A 17,518-nucleotide genomic window follows, 5' to 3' on the forward strand; every position below is an offset into this window, starting at 1 on the left:
TAATTTTTAGATTTATCATTTCATGCACCTCATTTTGGGTAGAACAAAGGTTTTTGTTCTACTAATTAGATCTGTGCAACTAATTGGTAAATGTTGGAGAAGACCTTAATCTCAAACAACTGACATATTTGTTGCAGGTTGATTTTTAATTAGCAGACACTTCAACTTCTTAAAGGAAAGGAACCTTGTCTACCTTGTTTGGTGCACTTGTGTCACATCCCAACTTCTTTCATAATTAATTTTTATATAAATCTATTTATTTTTTACTTTATTAGGCATATTATATCAAAAAAAATATTTCCCAACAAGCCGATTTATATTTAAATGAGGGTTTAATGTTATTTGTAATGTATGTGAATTCATAAGAAATATTATTGTAAATCTCTAATGCCACGACCCAGCTTATTGAGTATGCACTATGCCAAGTTGACTTCCTTACCTCAACTAATAAGCAAGTACACATAGAAACAACAATGCAAACCAATGTCAAAGGTACGAAGGCTTACTGATGCAAGAGTAACATCCATTTCTTAAGTAAGACTACATCATTTGAATTTCAATCACTATTTTATAGAATCTTGGTTGTATAGAGTCGTTACAACATATGAAAAATCAAAATAATAAAAAAATCATCAATTTAAGCTTTTCAACCATAATATTGATGTTATTTTTGGAAAAGACTATGTAAGGATACAATCTTCTCTTTATTTTCAGGTTGCCAATACATGGAAGAAAAGGACCATGTAGTAAAACCACACCATTAATATGCACTCACATCTCTTTTACTATTGAAAGAAGAGGGTTTGATAGGGAGATGCCCGAGAAATAGAGGAGAATAATAATAGAACTGGCCTTCCAGAAAGGATACGATTATTAGAATTGATCCAGAGAGAACATGATACCAGTAATTGCATTACAAGGAGCATTATCCTATTCATATCTTGCATATCTTATTAGTATTTGCATCTTAGAGGAGCAATTATTATTAGCATTACACACAATTTGTGGAAGGTGTGAAGGAGAGATCAAGAATCATTGAGAAGGGAGGGAAATGCCAAATCTGTACGTCTTAGCTCTTGCGAAAGGAAACGACCCATATCAAAGGTCAAGGTAGTCTAGTTGGAGCAGCTCTGCGAAAGGAAGGTGAGTTTTATCATAACAGTAAGCTTATATTTTTAGGCTTAAAAGTGTTAAATATTTAGAATTGATTGACATTTTTTAGATTTAATGTGTGGAGTCACACTAAGAATACACTTCTAAACTTAAAAACGTTAAACATTCAAAATTGACTAATATTCTCTAAACTTAATATATTGCTTAGTATATGGTTTAATACTAGCCCTCTATCAATACCCATTTCACCTTCCTTGCTTGTTGTGGTGAAAAAAAATGATAGGAAGGTAAAACGTGATTAAGGCTGCATGACTATCAATACAAATGAATTCAAAGATTATATGTTGAATCTCTGTGTGGATCCTTGTGTTTCCATTTAAGAGATATTAATCTGTGTGTTAGCAAACCCATTTTTGTGCATTATTGCGTTCCATAAGATGACATCTCTTGGCTGTAATTGTTCTGTTCCCTTCACCATCTATATTGATAGCTCTTCATGCCTTGACCTGGATCAGTGTATTAGTCTACGCCTTTAATGATGGTCTGATAATCTCTAGTAAAATAGAAATAGACATGTTGTTTATTACTTCCGGCCGATAGGTAGGTAACTATTGCATTCGTTCAGAATGCAATTTTTTTTAGGTTGACCAATCATATTGATTAATATAAATATGCTCTCTCTTGTTTGTATAGTTTCATTTTAGAAATACATTTTATATAATTTAAATATTATTATTTCTCTATTTCTTATTGGCTCATGTAGGTGTATAATTATTTTTCAATGTATTTTTTAAAGAATTTTTTTTTTTTTTTCCTGAGCTATTGTGCATATTAAATGTTCTTAAAGTTGTTTTACTTGCATATTAAATATTTTTAAAGTTGCTTCTTGTGCAAATTAAATGTTCTTAAAGTTGTTTTCCTTGCATATTAAATATTTTTAAAGTTGCTTCTTGTGCAAATTAAATGTTTTTAAAGTTAGTGCATATTAAATATTTGCATCTAGGATGGACTAAATTATCTTATTGAATGCTTATGTTAGGCGTCTAATGTCATTGAATGCTTTCTTGTCTATATTTCTCTGCAACACATTCTTGGCTTACCTCCTTCTTTGTCTGTCTTCTTCTTACATTTTCAGGGGCATATTGAAGTGCTTCTATACATTTTCGGCAGTTTCAGGGACATATTGAAGTGCTGGTATTTTATTGGTTTTTTAAGTTTTATTTGCTTGTTCTAAATTTTCTTTTAATGTACACAAGTGCATTTTCTGATATTAGTCTGGTTTTTTTGGGTGTGCATTGTATTTTCTTTTTAATTTTCGAAAAATCCTTTTGTGTCATCACAACAAATTCCTTTTCACTGAGTTGTTTGCTTCTATGTCAAGGTTTTGCAGATAAAATTTTAGGGTTATCTGATAGACTTCTATAGGGATTTGTCAACGCTGGAGCCTTGGATGCATTGTGGGGTATGTCGAATCCTATTGTCAACCCATGAAATTCGAACGAGTTAACTCTATGCAGATAGGCTGTATTTTGTTTTCGGTGTCTGTAACTCTCTATACAACATTTATCCAAAAAAAATATCTTTGAATCATTTTGTCAAAGCTTGAAGGCTTGAAAATCCTAATTCTGATGGAAAAATCTTTTCGTAAAAAATATTTAAAAAACTTTAAACCCATTTTTTTAAGGGCTTCCTACTGCTAGAGCTTTCATTAATGGCAAGGTCCTCTACTACATAATAAATCTATTGTGTGCATTCACTTTGCATTATTAGAGGCGAAACACTCTAGAATATGGGCAGCGCAATGTTCTCAACCGGGAATCTGGCAAACGACAAATTTTTAGTTTGCCTCAAAGTCTTCCCGACCGAGCGGCTATGGATGTTTATGATCTGTGACTAGTAATCACTGTTATTTTTAAATTTAAATGAAATATTCTTTGTGCTTTTTTTGAGCAAATGAAAATGTTAATAGAGCAGACATATTGACTTTTGTCAAAGGCTAAGCTAAACGTCGTTCATATGGAAGGGGATTTATTTAATAGTTGAAACTTGAATTGGGGTAAACTGCAATTTCATTTGGTTTCTTCTGTGGATTGGATAAGTTTCACAAGTTTCCAAACCATTTCCATCGCACAAACTTTCAAAAAACTCCTGCACAGTGAACAAAAACTTCTGGAAAGAGCTTGGAAAATTCAGGATAGTTATGATAGTCCTTCAACCATTTACTAATAGCTCTTTGAATTTTCATGCATCTGAATTCATCTTCTCAGAATATTGTTTATGTTTCGCACACTCTTCCCATGAGTTTTCAGAAGTTCTTAGTACCATTTCAAAGTGCACTCCCAGTTTCAACTTAACGAAAGAATTTGTGTTGCTTAAACTTTAATTTTTTAAGTAGTAAGCAACCCAATATTTTAATAAATGATTGAAGCATATGTTTTAGTTTTCCTAATTTGAAGACAGAATGTCCCTGGCAGTTGACAATTTGAAGTATGAACAATTTTCTGGAAATATTTACCTAAGAAATAAAAAAGGTAATTTGATTTTTCCGAACTAGAACAGTTCCCCAAAGACAAAATCAAGGAAGCTGTAACATAAAACACACAACTAACAAATATAACATATTTTAAATGAGAGCTTTCTGAGGTTTTTTTGGTAACTAACTCTATAAACTATCTAATAGAAATAACTAAATGACAAAAGCTAGAAATGTAGTTATCTATTCTGTTGAATTGAGTTCACAGAGGCGAATCTTCTCACATTTTGGATAGGTAAATACAGTTGGAGACCTGTAATCACGGCTGTCTCAATGTCCCCCTCATCCTCTTGAGCAACAGCAGTCCCCAGCCCAATGACAACTAAGGCCTCAATTGTCTATCTCCCAAACTCAGATCTCCATGGCATCTTCTGAGGGGAAAATGAGGAAATAGCAAGAGAACTGTACACATCCACGCACCCAACTGCATGTATTTGTCTTCCCAACTTTAATCTTTGGCCACGTGTTGGTCTTTCTTGACACTACATATATTTTCTTTCCATTTGGTTTGATATTTCCAATGTCTGTCTAATTATGAAATATATTAATGGACATGTATATTGTTTTAAAATATACTCAAACCTTAGATTAGAATGAATCAAAAAAATAAAAGCTAGAATTTCAAGAAAATGCAAACATAAGAAAAATAAAGTTTGCTGGTTTCTGATTACTGCATACACCTCATGTTCAATATGATTCAAGTCTCCATCTCAAGTAGTTTCGACACAGTATCAGGGAAATGCCTAGCTGCATGTTCACTTGGTATGCCCCCACATATATCAACTTTGGAATTTAGCAGTTCGGAGGAAAACAGAAAATTAAGAAGGAATTTTGGCATTTATTTATTTATTTTATTTATTTCAATTAGACTGGATAAAGCATATACGACTGATCGATCTTTTTGAATAAAATATCAGTTTTTGAGTCAGTAAGCAGATGTCCCAAATCAACATGGTGGCTATCGCTAAGTCTATATGAGTTCTCTTGTTTAATCTAGAGTGGCTCATGCCATTGTTTTGGCTACTAATTGGATTAGCCTAAAGTTCGTAATCAAGTTTTGACTTTAAGCCTTAAATTAAAAAATGGTCTACTGATTGTTCGTAAGATTTCATCATGCTTTTCTTAATTTGATTTTAGCTTATCATAAGAATCTTGCAGAGACGTTTTGTAAGGGTTTGAACATTGTTACTTATCAATTCAATCATTAGAATTGCAAGCAATTTGATCTGGTAAGTCTTTTGAACAATTGATTTTAGTAGGTTGATGGTCAGACTGCCTATTGTAGTTTAATTGATTTTAGTAGGTTGATGGTCAGATTGCCCATTGTAGTTTTTGTTGGAAGTGGATTCACTCCAAGAGGGGGGGAATCAGAGTGAGTGAAATGCAGACTCAATTTTAACAAGAAAACTCACTGGGCAATTTTGAGATAATTTGAAGATAATGAATGTGAAAAACCAATCCTAGAGATTAAGACAAAAGACTTTGAAAAAGTATATGAAGTTGATTATCCACTATTCATTTTGAATAACCCTTGTCATGCTTATAACTATAACTGATTTTTGCAGAATAAAAACTTCAACTGTTTTGAGTAAAGCAGAGAATATGCAAGACATGAATAGTAAACTGCAAACCATAAACAAAACTAAGATATTAGAGCATTAGCTCAACTAAAATAGAATGATACAAATATAAACCCATAACACAATAGATTTCATGAGTGGAAAACCCTCTTGGGGTAGAAAAACCATGCAGATACGAATTTCCTTTATTAACTCAATGAGCACCAACTCAATACATAGTGTGTAGAAGACTTCAAGGAGCACCCCCCCCTACATTTCTCAACTTCTCTTTTGCATCTCAAGTTACAAGTACTGCCAAACTTATATCTACACTATATTAGTGCATCTACAAATTTACCAGTATTTGAACGAGATTTCAAAATACAAAGATAGGCAATAATCTCAGTTTCAAGATACTGTTATCACAGTACAATACATCTTTCCAATTCACTGTTTTGTTAAAGACTGAAAATGCAATCAATACTGCCTTATTTTCAACTTATGCCCTATAAAGGAACTTATACACTCTGTTATCCAGAGATCATAATGTTTTTATTCACAGTGAATTACACCTGTCTGTCAACATCTATAACCTTCAAAACTGTTTTTTCTCCACATATCTCTAACACTTTTCAAATTACCATTACATTATATAAACAAACGAAACCCTTGAAAGCTCAAAATTTTCAACCCTCGGTTAGGGTTTTATAACTGACTAAAAGAGGTTGCAGAATAAACCAATGTATTAAAACAACAACATTCTGCAATTAATCCAAAAACAACTTTTTAACTTTGCAAACTTCGTTGAAGAAAAAAACTGAAAACTAAACATCTTTCTTTATTTACCATTTTCAAAAAATGAAACTTCATTTTCAATCGATTTTACCTCAGAAATGAAATGGAATGATGGTACCTGATAATCCGTGAAAATCTGTAACTAACTCCACTGAAATCGGCAACCAAGACCACCACAATAATCGTCTGTCCCTGAGGAATAACATAACAAAAACCCACGACCAGATTCTGACTACAACGAGCCCTGTAACTGTAAGAATGAATCTCATGGCGGCAGCCCGTTAGGGTTTGCAATAGACCAACAAATAAACCTTATTTCTTGCTTTACACAAATACCAAAACTTTTTGCAATATTGAAATGAGTTTTTGATTCCGTAGAAAAAGATGTTATTGAAATTCCAAGCCACGTCAAACAAACTCCAGCTCATGTCCCACTCCTCAAGTTGCCGACAGCACTATACAAAGTGCCTTTTTATTTAACTCACATGACAACAGTGCAGTCATAAGAATTTTAATAATTAATGACTTTAACCATGACAAGATGCATATAACAAATGCCCACGACGTCACCCTTTTTGTCGTCAAGGACAATCAAAGGACAACAAACTCCCCCTTTGTCCTTGATGGCAAAAATCATGCCATCATTGACTTTGAAATGCACACGAAATATCACTGTCAATAAGCATGTAAACCAAATAGTATCAAATGTTAACCTGTCACCTATCATCTGTAAATACAAGAATACCATTATGTCAAAGCAATCAAGATGTCAACCTGTCACCTATCATATGTAATGAAACCATTGTCCATACCAAAAATGAAAGTATTGCCAGATGCCAATACTGTCAAACATGAAACCACTATCCATGAAATGTCAATATATCATCTTATGAATGCCAAATGTCAAAAATGTCAAATGCCAAGAATACTGTCAAGTATAAAACTGTCTATGAAATGCCAATATCTCATAATGTAGTCAATGAGTGAATACTGTCAAGTATGAAACTGTCTATGAAATGCCAATATCTCATAATGTAGTCAATGATGCTTATGCCAAATGATGCCAATACAAGCCAAACTATGCCAAATGATGCCAATACAAGCCAAACTATCCATAAAATGCTTTCTCCCCCTTTTTGACTCAAGTAGCAGAATACTTCTTGTGGAGAGTAAAGCTCCCCCTGACTGAAATCAGGAGTTTAAGAAAGAGTAGATTGAGAGATAACTCCCAACCTATCTCAGAAACGTTCAAATGCTTCCTTAGATAGTGCTTTTGTGAAAATGTCAGCAACTTGTGCCTGAGAAGGAACATACAACATCTGAAATGCATTAGCTAACACATGTTCTTGCAGAAAGTGTAATTTGATAGTAACATGTTCTTGTAGTTGTCAATGAATTTCAACCCAATTATAACTTAATCAAACTTAATACTTAATACCAGCATCAAATTGAGTGAAAGGGGTCTGAATTTAATCAAAGGCCATCTCATCAGGATACCAACATCAAACTGAGTGAAAGGGGTCTTTGCCATGTTAACCTGGGAAGTAGTATTAGAGACTAGTTTCGAAATTGCCCTCTCCAACTTGATCAAAAAGCGTTCCATTGGTTCCGATTTATCCTCAAAAAGTCTTCGGTTCTGTTCTTTCCAGACTTCCCACATAATAGTTGAAGGCATTACCTTCCAGATTGTAGCAAAGGTTGAAGACTTATGCAAAGCTGGCCACGAGTCCAACCACTTGCGCAATTTCCCTATCAGTGGCCCCTTCCAACTCAGCCTTTGCAACACAAAACGCGAAGCTTCCTGGGTAAAATCACAATTCACCAGAAGATGATCCACATCTTCCTCCTTCGTCTTACAAAGCACGCAACGAAAGGGGCCCGCAAACCCCATTCTTTTGAGTCTATCTCCAGTCAGAATCCGATTGTTGCCTGCCAACCAAGAGAAAGCACCTGCTTTCGACAAACAAGCGTTGTTCCAACAAACCTTAGCTTCCCAATCCACCTTCCTGCCTTCTGTCTCCAACGAGGTGTACCCCAACTTAACAGAATAACTACCACTCTTCGCACCATACCATATTATTTCATCTTCCTCCCTAGAACTCGTCACCTCTTTGCTAGCTAGGATATTCCTCAACAACCTTTCATCAGCCTCCTCCAAGTCCAGATCACGAGGATCCTTCCAAGTCATTTGTTGTCCCAGTTCAAGAGAGTCTTGGACCAAAAAATCACTCACCTTGTTACCCCAATGTTGGATGGTCTTTTGGATAATCCACTGGGGGGCCTTGATATCCAAAGATGGGCAACCGTCCCAAGAATCCTACCAAAAAATCGCCTTACGGCCATCTCCGATCCGCCAAGTCAGATGATTAGTAATCAAGCTCCTACAATTCACCAAAAAATTCCAAAGAGCCGATCCTCTCGGGGGGTTTTCAATCGTGAGAATCCTTTCCCTAGCACCATTATCCAATTACTTAGCTTGAAAAATGCGAACCCATCTCTGCTCCGGCTTGCTATACATTTGCCACACTAACTTTGCCCCCATAGCTTCATTAATTAACTTCCAGCCGCGGAGCCCCGCACCTTCTCCCCCTTTGGGTTTACACACTCTATCCCAAGCCATTAAAGGAATTTTGTCCTGATCCTGTTTACCGTTCCACAAAAATTTCCTCATTTTTTGTTGAATATTCTTAATGATCATGCCTGGGAGTTTGAAACAAGCCATGGAAAAGATCGGCATTGCCGAAATAACTGATTTCAACATTAAAATGCGACCAGCCTATGTGAGCCATTTACTTTTCCAGCCCTCCATTTTTTCTTTGCAACCATCAAGAAGCCCTTTCCAAATTTCTGACTTACCCGCTCCAACAAAGAGCGGCGTACCAAGGAATTTCCCAAGGATCTGTCCAATTCTGATTCCAAAGAGTTTGGCTATGGCCCTCTAAGAACTAGCTTCTGTGTGAAAGAAAAAAATCTCCGATTTTTGCCAATTTATCTCCTGTCCAGTGGCCTAGCTAAATCTATCCAGCACTTTTTTCATCACCGATGCTTCTTGCATGGAGGCCACTCCGAATAGACAAGTATCATCGGCGAACTGAGAATGAGTTGTATAATCCACCCCTCGTGCAATCTCGATACCTTTCCACAACCCCTGAGATCTCTTACGAGCTATCGATCAACCAAGAACTTCTGCCAATAGAATGAAAAGAAAGGGGGATATGGGATCCCCCTGACGAATACCCCGCGAGGTAGGAAAGAAACCTTGGGGGCTGCCATTAACTTAAACCGAAGCAGTGAACTGCATTACCATGCTAGAAATCCACTTAATCCAAGACTTATTGAATCCAAATTTGGCAAGCACGACCAAAAGAAAAGACCTGTCAACTCTATTGTAGGTTTTCTGAATGTCTAGCTTTAGTATCATTCTTCTCGGTCTTCTCTTCATGGCCATTTGGATCGCCTCATGAGCCACAATAACACCATCAACAATATTCCTCCCCGGAGTGAAACCACTCTGTTCACAAGAAATCAGTTTGTCCAAAATCAGTTTAAGCCTGTTAGCAGCAACTTTTGAAATAATTTTATAAATAGTGTTACACAGTGAGATCGGGCAGAATTCCTCGAAGCCCACCAGTTTATCTTTCTTTGGGATAAGCGCCACCAGAGTACAGTTGAATTCTTTTAGAATAAAACCCTTAGAACTTGACTCTTCAACCACCGCCAACAGCTCGCCACCAAGCAAATCCCAAAAGAACTGATAGAAGAAAGCTTTAAAGTCGTCCAGGCCGACGCTTTCTCCCCTCCCAGTCTGAAAACAGTTGCTTTCAATTCCTTCAGAGAGACAGGCTCCTCAAGCATCCGATTGTCCTCCCTAGAGACTAAAGGAGGGATCACCTCCAAAAACTCTGCTTTCAAACTGTCCTGACCTGCCCCGCTCTTCTTCCATAAATTTCCAAAAAAAACCACCGCCTCTTGGTTAATCTGGGCGGAATCCTCCATTAAGGTACCATCCATGAGTCTCAGGGATAAAATTTTGTTAAGGCTTCTCTTAACCTTCACCGAACTATGGAAAAATTTGGTGTTTCTATCTCCAGCTCTAAGCCAATTCTCTCACGATTTTTGCCTCCAGAAAATCTCTTCCCTCTGCAGAACTTCCCCATATCTACTGAGCAGGTCTTTCTCTGTGAGATAATCCACCTCGTCCATACCCTCTACCAAGACTTTCGAGTTCAGAGCCCCTAACTCGCCTTCAGTATTTCATTTTTCATCAAAGATATTTCCAAAAACATCCTTGTTCCAGCTTTTCAGTTTCTATTTAACATAACTTAGCTTTTTAAAGAACTGATAAGCCAAGAAGCCATTAGCTACAGGGGCCACTTCCACCAACAAACCACCTGATCTCTGAAGCCCTGTTCCCTTAGCCACATCTTTTCCACCTTAAAGGGACATCTGAGTGGAACTCCATCCTTCTGCGCAACCAGAGAGACCGAGAAGTGGTCCGAACCTGAAATAGCCAAAATTTCCACCTCAAAGATAAGGGGAGACAAGTTCCAGTCCCCAGCTAGAAAGAACCTATCGAGTTTCTCAGCAATATTGGAGAAGCCCAACCACCTATTGATCCACGTAAAGTTCCCCCCTTTAGCAGCCACCTCAAACAAAGCGTTGGAATCCACAAATGTCTGAAAATCAGATTGAATCCTGCACATCCTTCTCACCCCTCCGCGTTTGTCCAAATAGGAGAGAGTGGCATTGAAATCCCCCACAAAAATCATTAAGGCCATCCTTACATCCTCTAAAATCTTGGAAATTTCTTCCCATAGTTGGCACTTATCCGCTGTTTTAGTAGGACCATAAACATTGATTAAGAAACTTGAAAAGTTGAAAATCCTTGAGTTTACCTTTGCCATCTGCCAATATCTAGAACTTGAGACAACTTCCACTTTCACTAATTGGGGGTTCCATAAGATACCCAACCCACCTGAAGCCGCCTCTGAATCCACAAAAAAACTAGACCACCTCTGTCTAACGCTAAGAACTCTAGCCGCTTCTTCACTGCCTAACTTTGTTTCCTGAATGCAAATAACTTCCGGCTTCGCCTAATCAAAACCTCTTTTGATCAAGCGTCGCTTGTCAGAGGCATTGCAGCCCCTGACATTCCAAGTAAGGAACTTCATTGCTGCCCAGGAGAGAACAGGTCTCTCCCGGATCTAAGAAGTTTGGTCTGTCCCTTCATGTTGCCTGCTTCCTCCAGCAACTTCTGTCTTTTTTTCCTTCCTCTCATACTCCTTTTAGACACCTTAGCAGGATTTTCTTTAGACTGTTTGATGGTCCTTAAATCCGTCTCCCCTACCTCTGCTGACATTCCCAAAGAATCATCACTCAGGCCTTCTTCATCTTCGGACTCTAGCTCCACTGGGTTCACAAAATCCTCCTTAACCAGGGACATATGGATATCTTTGAACCTGCCTGCCTTTACCTCTTCAATCCCTGCACCAGAGTCATAACTCAGTCTCACTGGTATATTCCCTATCATGCCACCAACCGGTACCTCCATCCCGGGTCCAAATGGGGGAGGCGATAGGGGATGGGAGGGAATCCCCACACCATCTACTCCAGCATGAGAAATAAGCACTGGGTTTGACTCTGAGATAGATCCATTTGTAGGACTGAGACCTCCCCGAAACTCTTCTCCATTTGCTGAAGCCACGTGGGTCGCCCCAACACATCCTGCCAGAAGCAAAGACCGATCCAAGGAAGTCTCCCCTACAAAACCTTTCCTATTCGTAACATCCTCACCAACAGCAGGAACAAAGGCCATGGCTTGATCTACCAGCTTAGAGGCCTTTGCATTTTTAGAAGCCAAGGACACTTCAGACCCACCCCTTTCTGTGACACCATGACAGAACATCCCATCCGGACTTACTGCCGAGTCAAAGGCAGGAACCGACTTTGCGAGTATGGTATCCGACACCTCCTTTACACCATCCGTTACTGCTAACAATTGATCCTCGAGTGCTCTGTTTGCCCTGCCCTTACCTTTCTGACCTGCCTTGCAATTGGGCTCCTCATGCCCCCATTCTTTGCAAGACTTGCACTTCACCATGATCTCTTCAACTTCAATCTCTTGCCTCCAAAAACCCTCAGGTGAGTGGATTTCAATGGCCTTGGGTAGCCCAGGGTGCGGTTTCCACATGATACATTCGAGCATACATACATGAGTCCAATTTGTCTATGGCTTCATCAGATTTAATAAATCTCCCTAGCTTATCACCAATCACCTTGAAGACTTCCTCCTTCTAATATTCATGCAGTAGGTTATACAGCCTAATCCAAACAGGGATCTCCTCAATAGAGGCTTGCTGGGGATCAAAATTGGGGATCCAATCTTTAATGTAGAACCCTATTCCCAACATCATGAAAGGCCCATTGTTCATTATTCTATTTTTTTCCACTACAGACCCAACAATGATTAAGAAGAACTCATTAGTTAGGGTTTTTATCTCAACGTGGCTCCCCCATTCCTCATCAACCCATTTCCTAATCTTGGAGAAAGCAGGCCAGTCACCTCCCCACTTCATGAAGAAGGCTCTAGCATGCAAGACTTGAACCGATTCCTTCCAAGCCATTGAATCAATACAGATACTGATGGTTCTTTTATCTGTCGTCACCAGTACCTCCACCGAGATGGGGTTCTTCGAAGCTGCTGGTATTTTCTTCCACAACCGCTCCTCAGTCTGTTTTTTGCTCCACTTCGGAAAATTCAAAATTCGGGAATGGCCCCATTTGTTTTTGTCTTGCTCAAAAGAGAGTCTATCCTCGCCAAAACTACCCGTCTCTCCTCCTGCGGTCTGAGACCTGCCACTGCAAGTGGTTTGCGTGCGGTGGAAGCCAGGGCCGCTGATTTTCCAGGCGCCTGGAGCCATCCTCCCAAGCTCGCGAATGAAAACCGTCGCTGCCTACAAACCCTAGTTTCCTCCTGCGCTCCATTGATTAAATGCCCTGAGAAGTTTTGATTTTGATTTTACTTATAGTGGTAATAATAAACTTAACTAGCCATTTAACGTTAAAAATATATGGCAATGAACATAAATGCATACAATCAAACTATTTGTATCAACATTTTGTAAATGTAATTGCCAAGGTTTATGGTTCGACAGAGCATCTGCAAAAAGATGCTTTGGATGTTCAAGGTTCAGAGAGGTTGAGAGATGTAACAGCTTAAAACATGAGGATTACACTCAGATTGAGGAGCTCTATACAAACATCCTATGTTTATTAGAGTAACATTCAACAGAAAACCTGAAACCTAAAATTCAAAACCATTCATACATCTTCTATGGCAGGACTTGGGGATACAAATATCCCACAAAGTAGCTGCAATGCTAGGTATCTACCTCGAGCTGTTAATAATCCGAGGAAATTATCATATACACATTATTCTTTACAAGTTGACAAAAATGACACACAATTCCAATTATACAATCATGCTAATAGAGTTCTTATGAAATAGAAATTGCACCTTATTTCTGTAGTTTTTTCTGAAACCGGTCTTATAATAATTATATATATAATTGCAACTAAAGTAAGATGTACGTATGAAGAAATCTTTGGAAAAGCTGACTCTATCTTTTGTTCTATGTGTTTATATTCAGAAAGAATTTTTCGAGATAGTTGGTCTGCGACTGGTACAAAATTGCATGTCAGGGTTTAATAGTTCAAAGTTTTCTTATTCCCACGTATTATTTTAGTAGGTAAATCATGCTTTGGAGCATGTCAAAAAAGTTTACTTCCTTTTATTGGCTAACTTCAAGATACACTGGTTTGCTTTGTGTTATATTTTTTAAAATAGTCCACGTGGCACATACAAATGAACTATAAGAGTCGTTTTACAAAATAACACATGGATTCAAACATCTTAGCTAATGCAATTTTGTAAAATGACCCATCTGGGTTTGTTAATCCTTATTTTCAGACTCATAGTGGAAAAGCATATAGTATATCTGCCCCAATATGTGATTCAAGTGCAGACAAATTCCCAAACAAGGACCGAGGTCTCAATCCTCGTGTATTTGAACAACTTTTTGCTTGAATCCAAGAGGAAAGTCTGACTTTGTATTATTTCTAGGACTAATTGGTAAAAGTAGATGGCCTATTTCCGTTCCTGGCTAATCTTTATTTTTTGCATTTTAGGAAGAGAATAAGAATGTTGATAGCCCATTTCGCTATCGATGTCACTGTTCTTCCCTAGAGGTGAGCATATCATCCACAAAAAAGCTAAATGTTTTTTCATGTATGTCTGTCAGTTAGAACATATAATTGTCTTCTATTGAATACAAACTTATGGTGTATGCCTATTGCAATTGATGCAGACTTATAATGAACAAATTCCAGATCTCAAATTTTTTGACACAATGATATGTCTCCATTGTACCTAATCTAATACAAATTGCTCTCTGACTATGTGGATTTGATTACCTTGCTCCTTTGTCTTTACATTTGAAATCAAGTTGATCATTTTACAAGTCTATAGCCCATCTAGTACACTGAAAATATTGTAAATCTGGTATATGGCAATATAATTTCATATTCATTGTTCATCAATTGACTATTTTAAGCTAAACTGGTTCTTTTAATTATAATTGTGCATGGTGATTACAAAATTCAAATACAAGGTCCTAAAGATCCTACCTCTGATTGCTAAGTTAAATGCAATGTCTACTTATCCAAAGCTAAGCTTAGAAAAAAGTATTTTCTGTCATATGCTAAGTGAAATTCAGTAGTCAGGGCTCAATGCTTTCCAATTATTCATGCTAAAGGTGGAATGCACTACAACCTGTTTCAGCACTGCTAGTTATGTTAAAACTAAATTTCAATTTCAGTTTGTGTTGTAGAACAATTGCTCATGAACATTAATAGAATGCCCTTATGTGCAGGCTATGGCATATGCAAGCCTTTAATATCATTCTGGTTTAGCCCATGTGATGGAAAGTGCAAATGATTTTCTGCTAAATTCAATACTACCGGTCTACAAGTGAGTTTTGTATTAGAAAATAACTCATAACTGCCTCCATTCAAAATTCTGAAACATCATAGATTCGTTATTTTGTTCTTAGTGCTTACTACTATTGCTGGTCATTAAACCTTTGCTTTCTTTGTGATTACTTCAGAGAAGTTCTTGGTCAGTTACACATAGCTGGGGCAAATGTGGTATTGCATCTTATATGATAAGTTGTGTTTACCATGTCTTTTGAAACTAGCATTTGTTATTTGCACCTGCATTATGTTCTCTCCATGTTTTAATTATAATTACACCACTATTTGATAACCGAATTTTTTTTAATAACAAACTGAAGTTGTCAAGGGGAGGTTAAAACAGTGGCAGGACTGCATCCAGAGCTCGCTACCACCAGTCATAAAAATTCAAAGCCTTTGAATAAAGTAAAAGCTAAATCCAATGTTTCGGCTACTAACAAGGTAACAAAATGCACTCCCTTTACTTGCTTATATTTATTGAATTTGATCAGTTGATTCAAATTGGAACAATGCCATTGATTTTGTTCTATTTTTTATTAAGTAGGCTCCTAGCACAGGTACACAGCCTAGAAGCCATGAAAACCCAATTTTTAGGAATTAAAACTTTTTATCAAATTCAATATTTATCAACTCTTTTGTGTGAATGAAGTTCCAGTTCACCTATGTAAGTCCTACTGTTTTTACCTCCTGAGGTTTTCTGGTTTGATGATACTGACATTGATTATCATATGTTAGGAACCGGAAGGACAACTGAGAGTTGGGGTGGGGGGGGGGCGTGAATCAGTTGTCAATGAATTTCAACCCAATTATAACTTAATCAAACTTAATACTTAATACCGGTAAACCAAACTTAATGCTGATTAACAGCATCCACAACACATAACACAAATATTTTGACGTGGAAACTCTGTAAGGGGAAAAACCACGGTGGGAAACCTTACCCACAATCAGATGATACTACTGCAGATAGTATGTGTATACAAATGGGGTTTGCACATGCAGAAAGACTAACCGCCTAGAGCACACTGTTCAAATAAGAGTCGCAATGACTACAGTAAGATGGTTAAATCCTATAATAATGTACTGCTCAAAATAACATCTTCAATGCTAGATTCAGTACCGTTTAAGCTCTGATAAACACCTTCAAACCTTCCTTGAACCTTCTCTATGGTCTGCTCATATGATTTTCAATATTCGTACATACCATGTTACAATACCATACCATTACCATAACATATGTTTATCTCATAAATGAGATCTTACATATATACAAAACCTAAGACCAAATGTGTAGGTTGTTTCACTGAGAATATTACAATTAAATCAATTACAAATAATTCTTGATGTGATGCATCATGTCGGCTCAATACATTTACAACAATATCCAATCAATAAATCATCTCCATAGCGTGTCGTACTTATTTGGAATAGATAACGCATACCGGTCCATAACCTAGACCAATATGTCGGTAACAACAAATATGTCAACTCGATCAGATCAATAACCAAAATACCAAAACCAAGTATCCAAACCATGTCTTCGACATAATCAAGTGATCTCCAGATGATAACAATGTGCATAAGTCATTGACCTTGCCGGTGAACACAATGTGCTGGTTCAACAGTAAACCAATAAAACCATAGTGCCAAATCAACAATGTAGATCTTGAAAAGGATAAGTGTTGACATCAATGACAAAACTAATGCAACACATCCATAATACCAACAATTATATTCTTCTAGCTCTATCATGAAATCCCTAGTATTTTTAACTCTTGGCTTAACCCTATTTACTAATGCAGTTACTTCTTGAAAAGTAAACTGCTGACAGTTATAAGTTATAGTCTTTTAGCTCGATAGAAAAACCTCTGTAGTTTTGCTTTACAATTGTCCCAACTTAACTTGGAAATGTGATACATAAACAATTTCATGTTTTTAATATCTATTAATGCAACTGTGCAAAATAAGCAAATTGACAATTTTTTTTACACAATGCAGGCAACTCAAATTAACATTGAAATTAAAACACATCTATGCGTACAATATCCTCAAGTAGCCTTGATTGATGGACAAGTTATAAAAATCAATGGATGTGGACAAGTTATGAAAATCAATGGATCTTATGCAGACAATAAATATATATTTGTCACATTTTACAAGTTTTGTATTAGCTACAACATGTAAGTCATGTCATATTCCTAATTATATGACCTCCCCTTCTTCCTTATGCAATATTTGCTAAGGAACTATTGAATGCATTTTTCTCTATTGACTGGACCCTCATTTTTAATAGCAATATTTGCTAAGGAAGAATAGTTTCTCTTCAATCAACACTTGAACAATTGTACGTGTAAGAATATGTCATTTTATTTCTATAATGAAAATGTTGAATGCATTTTTCCCTATTCACTGGAGTCTCATTTTTAATAGCAATAATGAAAATGATGTTTCCTGTTTCCTCCAAAAAGATTTTTAAAGGATATTGCCT

The 17,518-nt window shown here is 37.0% G+C and overlaps 1 protein-coding gene across 15 annotated transcripts in view; it reads left to right on the plus strand.

Annotated features, from left to right (window-relative positions):
* Positions 1-2,126: 2,126 nt before the first annotated feature.
* Positions 2,127-17,518, plus strand: part of LOC131070926 (purine-uracil permease NCS1) — a 51,550-nt gene continuing 36,158 nt past the window's right edge. For 3 of the 15 annotated variants that reach the window (XR_009372012.1, XR_009112434.2, XR_009112433.2), the window contains exons 1-4: positions 2,127-2,307; positions 2,495-2,575; positions 14,931-15,028; positions 15,165-15,471. The gene's annotated coding sequence lies outside the window, so the exon portion shown is untranslated. Of the gene's footprint in view, positions 2,308-2,494; positions 2,576-13,969; positions 14,049-14,187; positions 14,248-14,930; positions 15,029-15,164; positions 15,472-17,028; positions 17,440-17,518 lie in introns of those variants that run through there. The other 12 variants (XR_009112430.2, XR_009112432.2, XR_009372006.1 and 9 more) reach the window with 12 other exon arrangements.

This window comes from Cryptomeria japonica, chromosome 1 (genome assembly GCF_030272615.1).
Source record: "Cryptomeria japonica chromosome 1, Sugi_1.0, whole genome shotgun sequence".
Taxonomy (NCBI): Eukaryota; Viridiplantae; Streptophyta; class Pinopsida; order Cupressales; family Cupressaceae; genus Cryptomeria; species Cryptomeria japonica.